Source organism: Pantherophis guttatus, chromosome 6 (genome assembly GCF_059756535.1).
Source record: "Pantherophis guttatus breed Tessera chromosome 6, ASM5975653v1, whole genome shotgun sequence".
Classification (NCBI taxonomy): domain Eukaryota; kingdom Metazoa; phylum Chordata; class Lepidosauria; order Squamata; family Colubridae; genus Pantherophis; species Pantherophis guttatus.
The window spans coordinates 63,985,494-63,999,700 of record NC_142068.1 but is presented as its reverse complement, the minus strand read 5'-3'; the positions used below and the strand labels follow the sequence as shown (position 1 = coordinate 63,999,700).

At 36.4% G+C, this 14,207-nt stretch overlaps 1 long non-coding RNA gene across 1 annotated transcript; it reads right to left on the bottom strand.

Annotated features, from left to right (window-relative positions):
• Positions 1–499: 499 nt before the first annotated feature.
• LOC117676673 (uncharacterized) lies at positions 500–7,703 on the bottom strand. Its single transcript, XR_004594463.1, has 3 exons — positions 7,614–7,703; positions 4,593–4,673; positions 500–602 (listed from the first exon to the last, which is right to left on the bottom strand). It is a non-coding gene; the product is annotated as an uncharacterized LOC117676673 (long non-coding RNA).
• Positions 7,704–14,207: the final 6,504 nt, after the last annotated feature.

Sequence of the window (14,207 nt, the reverse complement as noted above, 5' to 3'; positions counted from 1 at the left end):
ATGAACAGTACCATCTAGCAGGAAAAACATGAATGACAATCCTGTTCTAGGTATTAGAGCACCAGCCCAAAGTGTGCAATAGCCCTCTTGGTCCCAGCTCACCCTGTTCCTAAGTGGGAGCTATGAGCCCAGGGCAATCCAACACAGCAAGTTTCCAGGGCACCCCAATCCCATAAAGAGTCAATTTATACAAGTTGTGCATATGTCATTTCCATTCTATATGCATATCTTCCAGAGATCTCTGTAACTACAGTCTTACCACTTCCTCAATAAACTCTTCCCAAAAAGGAATAATAGCAATAATTCTCCATTTTTGTTAGATCTAGAATGGTTCAACCTGCGACAGATTGCTTAGCCATATAATAGTTTACACCAATTAGCCCTCCTGGCTCATACTTCTCCCAAGAATGTGCAACATTTTAAACAGTGTAACTAGTCAACATTCTGCAAATGGAATGGTAGAGAGGTAGTTACACTTTGCTACCTTTATTGCCACAAGTAGACTTGAATATGGGCTCTTATTTAGGTCCAGTCACAGTCACTTCTTGTTTTCCACCAGTTCCATTCCAGGGTTCTCTTTACTGCTTCATTTCATGGAGTTCCTGAGAAAACCAAAAAGTGGTATGGGATCAGCAGATAGGGAGAGACCACCCAGGGGCCTATCCTTCAAGCTGTACACACAGATTGCTTGGATCCTGCAACTCATAATATACAACATGTTACAGCTTGCACCCTCTTGAAAGCTACGGTTAATTAGGCATCTCTGTACTTGATAACTTATACTCAGGAAGAATCATTACCTACTATTACAGTCCCACAAATAAGCCCCAGCGGGGCTTTTTATCAGGTTCGCCTGATCCGCCAGTTGCATCCCTTTCTGGATCGGGACTCCCTGCACACGGTCACTCATGCCCTTGTCACTTCCCGACTGGACTACTGCAATGCTCTCTACATGGGGCTCCCCTTGAATAGCATCTGGAGGCTCCAGCTGGTCCAAAATGCGGCCGCGCGGGTGATTATGGGAGCGGCGGGGCAGGTAAATGAGTTGCAGTTATATCAATATATATATATATATATATGAGAATGGCATCCAGTCAACTAGTATTATTGGGGTTCCTATTAAATACTAACCATTGGATTGCCATTGTGCATTGCAAAAACCGAAAGCAGGGCAAGCAAACAGTTCAACATTTCCATCTACCGTATAACCAAATCAATGATTCTCCTTCCAGGAATGTTTCCCTTAGAGCTCATCAGTTGAGGTAACAGATTTGAGAAGGGTTGGTACTGGCAGTTCTTAAACCCAGGATTATTCATTACATTATACAGTATTCCGTCTTGTTTTACAAATGATGAGCAATGCATACAAGGAGACTACTGTATTGATCAATATCCTAATCTATGGTTTTTAGATTATTTTTGTAACGACTGTACATAAGAACAGTGTAATAAATTTCTAACAATAATTTTATTTTTTGTTATTTTTATTTTGCAGACAAATGGCAAAAGTTTTTGACTTGGATTAACAATATGTAAATTAATATTCATTTAGATTTTCTATCTATCTATCTATCTATCTATCTATCTATCTATCTATCTATCTATCTATCCATCCATCCATCCATCCACTCACTGAGAGACTAAGAGTTGACCTATATTGATGGCACATCCTTTTTTTTCTCTCTGCAGGCCTATACAAACACACATTCACACAACAGTTGTTTTCATTGGAGTGGGATAGAAATGCAATGAAACAATGATTTGTTGAGAAATGTTTCTTAAAATATGTGTGATTTGCTTGCCAATTTCTACTGAGCTTAAAAGCAGCCATCATGGTAACCGACTGTTTCTCTTTTTCTTGTGTTGTATGCTACCATATAGGGACTCAGCCATTAATATGTATATGAATTTTGAATTATTGCCTATTGAAGAAATAGATTCAATATTGGCATATGTGTCGTTGAAGAATGTGTGATTTGCTTATGTAAGAATAGAACCCACTGAAATCATTCATGGTTACTACTGACATGTATAGTTTGGCACTGCCAAGGCTTCTTAATCATTTATTAATTTGTAGTTTAGAGTTGGGATCCAATTCAGTCATTTTATGCTGTGCACATAATCCACGCATTCATATCAGAGGTGTTTGTGTGCTTAAAATCCCATTTATCTACTCTTTTTACTCCAAGCAATTTTTTCAGATTGCTTGAAATAGTACTGTAAAAGCCTGAAATCTCATTCATGTAATAACATATCCAGTATCCTTAAACCAAAGGGAAGTAAGTAGTGCCTGCCTAATGTCTTGGCCCAATTTCCAACAGTCCTAGCAAATGTGGCCGATGTCCATAAACTCTGAAACATTGGCTAAACACAAGGAGGTGGCATAATCCCCATCTCTGTACTTTGATCTTTCTCTGGATCCTGTTTATGCCAAGCATGGACTCTAAGCAATAATCTCCTGTTGAAATGCACTGATCCTTATAATTCAAAAATGTGAGGAAAAGGAGGAGCCCCAGCACTTTCTTCTGGGATAAGATTAATAGGTCACTTTTCAAAGCCATACTGATTTCAGTCATTTTGAATATTTCAGCATTATTTAAACATCCTTAGTTTCGAATTTTATTGTGATTTAGGCATTTATTACTGAATACATCCAGGAGTAAGTTTATTTTGGCCTAATATAATATTGTAAATCAGCTGATATTTTCAGCCCCCTTAAGAAGATTTGGAGGATCCTGAGAATCCCTTGAGAAGATTTATAAGATTACTTATACAAAGAAGATTGGAAATATTTGTTAAAGGAATTGTGGGGGGGAGTAATAGTGCAACTTTTAAGTATCGAGCATTCGTTTTTTACGTGAGTCACATAATACAGTCACCACAAGAGGGGGCCTTATGAATACAATAGGTTGCTAATAGTGTAAAAAAGAAATTAATGAAAATCTTTTTTCTTTTATTGAACAGGGCTTTTTTTCTGTCTTACATTGTGAAAGTGAAAAAAGCAAACATAAATCCTTTTGCTGCAAATTGCACGAGAAGAGAAGAAGAGGAGAGAATTTTTTTTTTTAAGTATGTAAAAAACTTATTTATAGAGTCTGACCTGTAATCTATCTTGGTCATATTGTTCAAATTACCATAAGCAACAGAGCTTCATGGAGTCAGAGATTGGAATCGTTCTTAGTTCTATCTGGGGGATGCCAGAGATTAAACCTAGAACATTTCACATGCAAATTAGATGTATACCGCACTGAATTATGGTCCTTCTGTATTGACTGCAAAACAAAGGTGTACATCACTATAACAAAAAGCCAGGCTCTAAAGACAAGACATGATGACACTGATTTCACTTGGCCATCTCTATTACCTCTGGAACCAGCAGCTTGAAAGAAAGCTATCTTAAGCAATTCTACTGTTTTGATTTCAGATAAGCATAACATTATTTTTAACCAGCATGACAACTGGAAAATGATTCAGTATACTCTTCAGGCCTTAGATCCTCCAAGTAAACTTTACTTCAAGAATTTTAGTCAATTAATATTCTGGAGTCTTGTGTATAAAATATTTTTAAAATAAACACAATTGGAGAGTTTAAATTCTGTTCTCATAGGTTTTGTATAGGAAATACTAGTTACAATGTAGTTTTAAATAAATAGAGCTGTCAGATCTGATTGCAAAAGTCTGGATAACTGTGATCTGCCATTAAATTGTCATCTAATTTTTCTACATGTCTTAGTACTAATTTAGTTTCTAACAAGCCACAAGACTATGGAAACTAATATAACCTGGAAGTAGAGAGGTAATATACGATACATGAGATAGGAACAAAGAGTTTGCAATCCAGATATATTATTCCTAAGGAAGAAAAGTTTATTATTATTTATTTATTAGATTTATATCTCATTTTTTTCCAGAAGCTCAAGTAAACATGTGTAATACTACCTTTTCCTGCTTCAGTGGTTAGATGGCCTAGACTTTGGTATTTGAACATTGATCTTTTTAATATTTATATTTTATTGTGTTTTACTAATCTGAAGACAAATTGTTAATATATATTGCTAATCCATGTATAATATACCATGTGCTATATAAATAAATAAATAAACTGCCTTTTCCAGCAATTCCCTGTGAGGGTTAGGCAAAGTGACAGGGCAGCTATAGGTTGGGTTGAGTGACAGATAGTTTCTCATAGCTGAAGGTAATGTTGAATGTTTGCCTCTTAGATCTGAATCAAACACCTTAACCACTATGGCACACTTTAGTTTTCATATAATTTATTTCTGCAAAATAAGTATAGCTAAAGTTAATTCAAAGTTCAAATACAATACAATACAGCTTGTAGAAAATTGGGAACAGCAATATGTGAAGAATACATTTGAAATAAGCAACCTGAAATGCAAACATTTCTTTTCCAAATGTAGCAAAATAGAAATTTATAGGAACATGTGGAAAGTGTATGCCACACAGAGTAGCTTGTTGTGAGATGGGTGGCTATATAAATGTGATGAATGAATGAATGAATGAATGAATGAATGAATGAATGAATCTTATTATAAAACAAAATCTGATTATATGAGTATAAAATGGAGAAATACCTGGTTTGCTCACCGTGCCTGTCAAACATACTGGAATTGTACTTGACCACAAACCACATCTGAATCAGAAACATGGCGGGGCTGAAAAGAAGGTAAATTCAATATTAGACTACTACAATAATCAGTATTCCGATCATAGGAAGTAAATTATTCCATGCCATTCTTCATGGATCAGACATCAATTTGAGTGTTGCATGCAGTTAGATAAACTGGAACAGGTTCAAAAAGAATGGAATTAGAAACAAAGTCCAATGAACAGCAAATTGAAGGAGATGGTTATGTTTAACCTTAAGAAAAGAACCAAAAGATTACGGGGAGAGAGGGAATGGAGGGAGAGATCCAAAGGAATGCCACCTACACCTGTCCTTTCTTGCCCCTGAGCACAAGAAATAGAAGAATAATGAATTATAGTTTCAGGAAAGCAGATTCTGATTAAATTATAGAAAAATTCCTCTTCCGAGTATGACAGCTGAGAACCACTCTATGCAATAGTTTCTTGCTTCTTGTGATGCCTAGAAAACCACCATGCAGTTTATCTTTGTTTAGGTCCAATCTGTATTCTTGTACAATTCTTCTGCTTTGTTTTCTTCCGCCAGAGCCTCTGGCCCTGACTTAGATGCCTAAATGTTACAGATCAAGTGTTAGCAGAGGCCTTGTATCAAAGGTCGCCAGAATCTAAGTTAAGGTTCACAGAGATGGCTGCCTAGTTTCATTAGAGTACATCCAGTGAAGAAGAGATCACCATTTCTCTAAGTAATTTGTCTTATACTGGTCAAACTGTCAAATTGGTCTTATATTGTTAGGAATGTCTTTCTATCCAGTAGGTTACGGATTTCATTGTGCTTTATGGTTTATATCCAAGTAACTCTGCAGACCCAGATTAAGTAAAGTTCCAACAACTGCTTCCAGAAAGATCCACTGGCCCAGTTTGAGTTCTAGTGCTCTTGACAAGTTAATCTTTTTCAAAACGCTCTTTTTCTCCCTTTCTCAACTGTAATGCCGACGATATAGATGCGCTCCTTTAAGGCATAGTGAAAATTCAGCAATAACTTGAGTATTGCATTATAAAACAGGTAAAAAAGGGATTGTATTCAGGTGAAATACAAACACTTGTACATCTCTCCAAAATTCCTTTACATCAGGTTGCTAGTCATCTAATTGTTGTTGGTTGGTGTGTGTGTGTGTTTTTTAAGCCACATTGCTCTCTCTATCATGCTGGCTTTTCACATGAACTTTAAAGAGCTGCTTCTATGAAGCAAATTAATCATGTCTAAATTAAAATAAAGTGTGAACACATAATGGTAAATGTGCAAATTCGCTGTTTTCACCCTGTCTCTTCCAGTGCCTTCCACGATGGGGCTCAGATGTGTGTGCTGTGTATATACCTGTCAGATGAGCTGAATCGAGCTTGCTCTTTACTGCCAAGAAAGAATTAAGTACAAAATCTTCTGTAGGAAGCAATTGTGAAGTGTGGAAGTTTCTAGTCAGGCAAATAAATTGGATTTAAGTATATTACAGTCATAATCTTTTTCAGCCTCTCTCCAGACAGCCTTTGTACATGGAGAAATGAGAATGTATTCGCAGACAAATCTTGACCTGAGGGAGAAGGCTGAGGGAATCTGGATTTTCAATAACATAAGACAATAAAGCCCAGACTTCTAACGTGCTGCAATATGGTAAAAGTATAAAGAGCTTAGCAACTAATAAAAGGAAAGGGTCTTCCAACTCATATTTGAAGATCTAGACCCCAAAAGGACACTCCATAAAGATCGTAATGGGTTAGTCAGTATCTATCAGAGAGTATGTACTGTGTTGACCAATTGTCTGACAGTTGTCTTCTGTAGGGTCAGGATATTAATAAGTCTCAAGTTGATTTCCTTTGGGGATTTGGACTCATAATTGTACATCCGCTTATTGTGACAATGCAGCATGCTACATATTTATTTAACATGATTCCTGCAGGGGTTAAAAGAAGACAGAAATAGAGAAATGCTATTGCCTTACTGATTGTATGCACCCATTGCAAATTTTATCTTCCTCTGTGGTACTGAAAATCAAATCTTATTATAATGTATGGGAGGAGAGAGGGTCTTAGGGGCAGAGAAGAAACCCAAATGAGTTTTTCACTCTGGTCCGAACAGCGGCATCTTCCATTCAGTAATAGAGGGATTATAGAGAGATTCAATTATCACAACAAGTTTTGATCTCTTATTAATAAAAGTTGTTCTGGAAGGTATCCACTAGCTAAATAATATTTTGACAGTTAATGCTAGTGTAAAGCAAGTGTCGCTCAGGCAGTAGAAACAAGGGGAAACAGATGCATAAGAGATCATCTTCTGATTTAGTCAGAGCAAATGAAGCCTGTTTAACAATCATCCTATAGAGCTGCTTTCTTCAGCTCTCTGTCGACATGCCCTTTATAAAAAGGCAAATATTTAAAGATGACCCACATATAAAATAAAGCTGGGGTTCCCAGTTGCAATCTCAAGACAAGCAGTGGGTTAAGCATTATGTGCATTATGTGGATAGTATTTTATTCACTGAATAGTTTTAATATATTCAGCAGCCTTCTAGATAGGCTAGGAAGCTGCCTGAAATGAAAGCAAACCAAATTTCCATATCGCCCAATACTGTGTATTTCATCCATAAGTAGCTGTCTAGGGCAGCAGTCCCCACCTGTTGCACAATGCCTTGTGGCTTGGCAGGCCGGCTGGAGCAAGAGAGGGGAAACAGGCTGTGTGAATGGCATCTCAGCACGCCCATGTGCAGATGCAGTTCAACTCGCACGAGCGGCGATCTGGCATGCACGTGCATGTGCACACAGCGCAACATGTGCAAATTGAGCTGTGTATGCATGTGCACGCATGTCATTCTACCGCTTGCACTAGTCGAGCTGCACACACATGCGTGCTTGCCCACCTTTCAGGCGGCCTGGTTGCAAATTGGTCATGACCCAGTAGTGAACTGTGGCCCAGAGGTCGGGGACCTTGTCTCAATGAAAGTCGTTCAATCAATTGTTACCTGTTCATTTTCATTTCTTTCCAAATAGGGATAATTGGGGAAATTGCACAAAAGATCTTCAAGATGCCAAGCAGGTAGCCTGATAACACAGCATCTTCTGAAAAGTTCCACTAGGCACTTTCCCACTCAGCTGATTTGGTCAATTTGGGCCTGTCCTGTAATTAAGAATGAGTGCCCATTACCAAACAAATAGTATTATCAACAAGATAGGCCTTGAAAAAGCAATACTACTTTCTCAATAACAGAATGGATCTTCTGAGCAAAACACAAGCACAAAAAGCAGGATGACAGCAGTGTTCTGGGGAGAATTCTTACATTTTGGCACTGACCTGCCAAATGTAGAGTTTCCAACTCTACATATGGGATGAACATCTGCTGGAAAAACTAAAGTCAAAACCACATCCTGCACATAGTTAGCCTTTGAATGAATTGGATTCAAGATGAATTATTATTAGACTATATCGAATACTGAATTAGATGATACTCTTATGTCGTTAATATATGCAGTCATTACAACTATGTACAGATTGTAGGGTGCTGCATATTGTACCCTCTCATGAAAGCCTGAAACTATTCAATAGACTCATGAAGTATCAGAAATTCAATCTGCAATGCTCAAGACATAATGTGCTAGTATTTAACACATAATGAAAACTCGGAGAAAAACAGGTTTTCTTATTAACATTACAGTAAAGATTTAGAATGAAATCTGATGTGAATGAGCCCATGGATGATCATAAAATTATCATAGGAATTTTATGATTGGTTTGAATGAACTTTGTGTTATAATCAAAGACATATTGTTTCACTATCCTGAACTGAATGGGGACTTTCAAAGAAAATGCAAGTTGAGTATTGTATCTTTGGGATAAGAAAATATTGGCTACATGAGGAACCCTTCAAAATATTTGTTTTACTTTAAACAGTTTAGGAACCTTTTGCAAAACACCGAGTGGGTGCATCTCCAAGCTTCTTCCAGATTTCAGATAACTCACAGCGTTTTCTTTCCATTCACCCCTGCCCTCACTTAAGTTTATTAGCACCCTAAATTTAAGTGGATGGAAAATATGATACCTTTCTCAATGTCTCATTGAAATACATAAAAAAGATTGCCAATTATTTCTCAAACATTCACTCAGCCTTCTTCAATCTGATGCCTCCAGATGTGTTGGATTTCAACTCTCAATGTTTCTAGACAGCATGGCCTTGCAACAGCTCAGTAGGAGGTAAATAAAGTACTAATTAGCCAACACCAGCATCCATAACTATATGTTGCACACTTTTGAACTGGTTTGGCAATGAATTAAAGCAGAAATAAGCCTAACGTGAAATGTCAACGAGAACAGAATTACTAGGAAGATGTAGCTGCAGGTAAAAAAGAATAAAAGAATATGCTGAGCAAGGTATTAAAATACAGTGTTGAGATATAGTAAGTAATTTATACATTAATTCTTAACTAAGTAAGCTTCTTAAAACACAACTTCCTTTGTTATTGCAACCCAGGGGTTTGCAGTAAAGTTGGGGAAATTAGCAAAACTGGTGCAAACTGGTCGGAGTTTATCATAAACTGCAAAGAAACAAAATGGTGCTATAAATTAGAGTTTGTAATTAACTGAAGGCAGAACACAGGAAAGAGAATGTATATAAGTAAATAATGGTAAAGATGGTAATAGTAAAGAGATCACAGAAGGAACTAAAGAGGTTCTCACTAGATTTCAAAGATGCTGCAAGAAAATCTCAATTGGAGCCTTCCAATGGGAGAGGGAGGTCAGCCTAGAGAGTGAGAGGAAGAAGTAAAACTTGGTTTGAGGGAAGCAGATAGGATCTATCTAGATTGTCTTTTGCCACATGCAGTTTGGGTCATTGTAACACTAACCACTGCAAAGAGTGTGGGCAGTAATGACTACCTGGATTGCTCAAATCTCCCCGCTTGAGAGGAAACTGCCAGCAGCCATGAAGAAGGCAGTGATATATTTCCTTCTGAAGAAGCCATGTCTGGACCTAGAGTCCTTGATAACTATCTGCCAGTTTCCAAACTTCTTTGTTTGGGAAACGTTGTTTAAACAGGCGGATCACTATGCAGCACATAGAAAAAATGGATTATCTGCACTCTTTCAGCCTGGCATTCGGTCCTGATATGAGGCTAAGATAATCTGTCCAGTTTAAGGTAAAGTGTATCATTTAAAGCCTTCTGGTGAAGATTTGTATAAGCCAGAGGAGGTTTTCAGTTATTCAGCTACAACTTCCAGCATCCCTAATAATTTCACAATACATATACAATAATTTCACATACAACATTTGAAGTGCAGCAAATGCCCCATTACTGCCATAAACTATAGTAACTTTTTTAAAAAATACACTCACACATAAAATACAAGATTCTGTTCAGGGCTCCTTAAAGTGAAGTTGGCAAGATAAAAACTGAAAACAGCCTGCCTACTGGGGGAAGAAGATGATAGCAGATCTGAAATCTAGTATGGGAAAGGAAATGAGGAAGAGGTATTGTATATTAGTGTTGATTATACAGTGATTATATGAGTGTTTATTACTTAATTAATCTTTCCCAATTGTTCTACTAGTTATGGAGAAGGAAGAATAAAAATGACAGTTTTGCTGATCTCTTCTGTTTGCGATCATATAGAAAGAAAACTATATGCCCAAGGTCTTATAACACATTTAGCCCAGTTCTAGCAACTACATTTGTAACCTGCTACATGAGGTTAGTGCTAACCTTAGTTAGTCTTCCTGTGATTTAACATATTATGCAAATTCAGCTTATTTAGTAACTTATGGTTTAATGAATTATGCAAACCGTCCAAATGAATTCCTTAACTAGATTGCATGGAATGAATACAGTCAATAAACAGTTATTAAAAGAAGACATTACTATTTTAAAAAAATCACATTACAATGTATGCCTGTAACATACACACATGGTATATTTCCACCCTAAGAATAATTTGCCTTTCAAGATTATTAATACAGTATGGAGAGTTTCATCTTACTTAAAATCTGTAAATCCTTTCAAAAGAGAAAAGCTATACTACATGTATCTGTATCCATCTAATTATGAATTAGGATTATAATTATCAGGAATCTATCCAGAATCTCTTTGGATAGAGGTGGGAATAAATGGAATGAGGAAATAAATAAATGATTAAATGCCTCAAATTAATTTTTAAAATATTTTCCCTAACAACACCACTCCTATCATTACAATGCAATATTTTAATTGATATGTATCTTTGGAACTATTAACTAGTTGTATAATTAGTAATCATTAGTAAAATTAGTAAAAAAAAATAGTACAAAAGTAAAATTTAACTAGTTGAAAAAGTATTCACTCCATTTCTGATTTTCTGAATTCCTGCATATCTCTGCAAGGTAACGTTAAGCATGAGCTTTATGTACTGATGGATAAAGGAAATCTAAATAAACAAAGAAGATACCACTTTTTTCCATTAGTTCATAAATAAAGTCATTCAAAATTAATGTGCCAATGAAAAAAGGAGTTTTTCCTAATTCAGTCAATTTAGTTAACTAGGGAAAGTTATGAGTATTTCACTATATGGTCAGGGCTGAATTGGATCAACTTTACACAATATAAATCTCACAAACTTTGGCTCCCCTCAACAAGTAAAGATCCTACCAACAAATCTGAAATGTCCTTCAGGTTCTATTCAAATAACAAGACCCTACAAAAAGCCATAAATGCATATCAGTCTGAAAAACATTACAGAATCATTTTGAACATTTCAGGTTGCACGAGTGCTGCTATTTCATGAGAAAAGAAACACCACTTTCCATAATAACATGCCTGCTGTCAAGCTTAGAGGTGATAATGACAAGGTTTGGAAATGTTTTGCTGCAAGACTTGAATAACTTGCCACCATGAGAGAAAATATGAATTCATATGAGACAATTCTAGAGAAGAGTAGCAGGCCCTCTCGCCATCGTTCTAAGGTGTAACACAAGTGACTCATGCAATAATACAGTGATCCTAAATTTATAAGAAAGAAAAGAAAAGAATCTACAAAAGAATTGATGAAGGCGACCAATTTCAATATGTTCAAATTTAAGTCCCCTAGAAATACTTAAGCCAGACCTGAAATGAGCAGTTCCTTTTATAAAATTTTCAACAGTTTCTGAGTTGGACATGAAGGATGTCTACACTATGATGTGAGTCATCTTCCACTTGCAAGAAGCATATGGCTATAATCATTGTAGCCAAAAATGGCATGGAGAAGCTATTGGGTTATCCACCCTGAGGATTTTTTTCTTATCACAATAATGGGCAGATTCGGCTTCACTATTAATAAGGTACGTAAGCTCTCCAACTATTTACCATGCTTCTAGAAGTACTGCATAATTTTTCTAATAACGTTCACTACTTCTTTCTCCCCAAATGTTTTTTTTTAAAGTTATCAGCAGTATTATAGCCAGTGAATAGAATTTGCCAATCAAGAGATGAGAGTTCATTGTTTATGAGATCGTAGTTGGCTTTTTTAAAGTTACCAGCAGTATTGCAGCCAGTGAATACTTCGCTACTTGCCCAGTCTTGGCTTCCCTTCCACTACTTCCCTTCCCTTCCGTTTGGTACTCATAGGAGCTGGTCCTGCAGCTTATATAAGAAAGACAAAATACAAAAGCATAATGTAAAGCAGAAGTGAAAGAGAGCATTGGAGATACTTCCAGACTGGCTCAAGAGCTGGTCTTTCCCACAAGGATTTTGATTTACATGTTATCCAAAACTGTGTGTGTGTGTGTGTGTGTGTGTGTGTGTGTGTTGGTATGTATTGCACAACCTTAGAAGATCCTATTACTACACTGGTTGGTTCTGCAGCCTTGTATTTTTCTTTATGTCAATATGTCAATAAAATCTTCCTTTTCCCCAAAAAATGTTATGCGTGGACTTTCCTGTTAAGGGTCTGTAGCTCCTTCAGGGACTGCTTTCTGCCCCCAAATGTGAAATCTCATTCAACAAGTTTGTTTCCTGAACTGATGTGATCTAACACATAATGTCAAACAGTATAAAGTAGAAAACAAACATGCTACCATTTGACAGCATACTCCAGCTTTTGTACAACTCTGGGTATTTTTCATAGGACAATAGTCGCTATGCTTATGGAATGAAATTTGTATGTTTTTTTTCCCTTAAACTTTCTGCGGTTTGTTAGTATCTGTTATTCTTCCTGTACTTCAGAATATATACATCTGGAAGCCAACAGCCACGTTTAGCTTTACCAAATATCAGAAAGGTCAGCATAAAACTCAAATTTATTTTGTCATTTTTTTGATTAATTGGTTAATTAAATATAGCATGCCTCTTTTCTCACTTATAAATTTAGAATTAGAATTTTGAAAGTAGTACATTGGTTCTGGAATTGAAGGTTGTATACTACTTCTATATTTGATTGTGGGATGAAGGTACACCAAGTACAGAGAATTTGTGCTGACCAATGTCTGATAAATAGAGGCCCTTGCTAGACTCTGTAAAACTGTTCTACTGTGATGTTAACAGATGGCAATTTTACAGATAAATGGGCAGTTGCTTCAACAGTTCCACTATTGAAAATCAATGATCTATATAATTCGTATTGTACATTTAGTCAGGTATTTCCTTTGTATATTCAGTAGGCAAAGTGTAATGCTACATAACTATTAAATGGGCAGAACCAATTGCATTACTAAGTTTAAAAACAATGATCACCATCTCATATACAGACAGATAGATAGACAGACAGGAGACACACACAGAGAGAGATATTTGTTTGGCTGATACCAGGTTCTCTCTCTCTCTCTCTCTTTCCCCGTTCCTCCCCCCCTCTCTCCACCTACTATCAAATTCCTATATTCAGCCCTTTGGGTGCCTAAATACCCTGCCCCTAAAATGCAATCTGTTTACAGGAACACGTTTCTACATGCACAGCTGCTATACCGAGTAATGTAAGGTCATAGCACGAATTGCATCTGGTGAGAAGGATATGAATGCCTTACCTTGCCAGATTTTAAACTCTGTTCTTAGTAAATCCAGGAGATTATCTTTGACAAGAAGACAAGTAATAGCAGACAAGCTGCCTTCCCTTTTTACAGATTTTCTTCCAGTTTTTCACAGTCACAAAGGAACATAGACTGTACCGCAGACCACAGATTTGCTGAAGGAAATAACCCAGCTTGGCCTGACCACAGACTGTGCCTTAATTTTTCCTGTAAAAACAACAACAAAAAGTATCTTTGGAAGAGAAATCTATTTAAATGAATTTTCTGGAAGATAAAACTATTGCAAAGCTTTTTTTGAGAAACTCACATTTCAGACTCTGAATTAGTGGTATGTATATGTGCTCTTCTGTTTATCTTATTCTCATATGTTTATATGAACATATATGAGACATTTTAGAACATATGAACACATGAACATATATGAATATTTTAGATGCTTCAATTATTATATACAAATTTCCACTTTGCACTTTTTTTCTGTCAAGCCATTTCCTTCAAAGTTATAATTCTTGGCCATTGCATGAAGATTTTCTATTGTTGTCTTTTGAGAACAACATTTTCAAGGGAGTCATCATAAGCAAGTCGATGTCATTG